The 1,267-nt window shown below is 43.6% G+C and overlaps 1 pseudogene; it reads left to right on the top strand.

Moving 5' to 3' along the window:
- Positions 1-820, top strand: part of LOC102818355 — a 44,414-nt pseudogene extending 43,594 nt beyond the window's left edge.
- Positions 821-1,267: the final 447 nt, after the last annotated feature.

Below are 1,267 nucleotides of genomic sequence, written 5' to 3'. Positions count from 1 at the left end.
AAACCCAAAACAAAAATGGCAGTATGATTGGTTACTGCAACAGTAAGCAGGTTGTTCGCCAGGAAGCCATCCCGGCAAGCAATCAAGTCCCTTCAGGACAAAACCCCCTTTAAGACTGAAACTCAAAGGGAATACATGCGCAGGCATGTAAGCTTGCTGGCAACCACATTGGTCTACTGGTGAGTAGAAGAAGAGAAAAGGCAGCAATGAAAAAGTGGGCTAAGTTCAACCACGCTCCATAGACTCCCATTGACCTAGATAGACATGAGAGAGAGAAGAGGAAGAGCTGGTTGGTCCAAAGTGTGGTGAGACCTGGGGACTCCTGAGCCCATTGACAAAGACATAACCACGGAAGGCTAGAGCTGAGAGTGAAGCATATAGCTGATATGAAGTGAGGGAGATATACAAGAACACCCAAACTGCAGATAGTACCTATTTGACCTAGTCTCAATGGCTTTGTCTCTCATACTTCGGACATATTTTCAGGAGGGATCCATCGCTGGAGAAGGATCTCATGTTTGGTAAGGTGGAGGATCAGAGAAAAAGAGGAAGACCCCCAGCGAGATGGATTGGCCAAGTGGCAGCATCAATAGGCTCAAGCGTGGCAACAGTAGTGAGGTTGGCCCAGGATTGGGCAGTGTTTCGTTCTTCTGTGCATAAGGTCGCTATGAGTCAGCACCAACTCGATGGCACCTAACAATAACAACAACAATGGCTTGATGATCAGAACTCTACTAGAACAAGATTACAAAAACAACAACAACAACAATTTTTGATAAAGGAAATGATGGTAAATTGCTACATTTTGATGAACTTAACCTATACTCATGAATATAGTACCTCAAAATACCAACAGAGAGGGAAGGAGTCTTCACATCAAGTATCAATCCTATCCCCTCTGTATACAGGGTAGATAGGGACAGGCAACTTAGACATTGGCTACCTAAAATGAGGGGGCAATAAAGGCACAAAATTACTGGCTTACAAGGTTTCAAGAGGGAATTTAGTTTAAGAATTGGGCGGGGTAGAAATAGAATCCCCACTGAATAGTTTTCATCTTGTCTAGATGGATCTAGTAAAAAGAGATGGGGATAAGATTCTTATGATTCAGTAGTGAGTAATTGTTATCATGACTAATTGCGACTGTCACAATTGTAACGGCAGAAGTTCTGTAACAAAAACAGGAGAGTAGTTAATCTTACAGTCCAGAAGTAGAGGACCCTAGGGCCATCAAGGGAGAAGAGCACATGCGGAATGCGGGACCTTA

The sequence above is a fragment of the Chrysochloris asiatica genome, unplaced genomic scaffold (assembly GCF_000296735.1).
Source record: "Chrysochloris asiatica unplaced genomic scaffold, ChrAsi1.0 scaffold00318, whole genome shotgun sequence".
Lineage (NCBI taxonomy): Eukaryota > Metazoa > Chordata > Mammalia > Afrosoricida > Chrysochloridae > Chrysochloris > Chrysochloris asiatica.
Note: the sequence above shows the minus strand (reverse complement) of the source record. Positions and strands in the feature narration are given on the sequence as shown.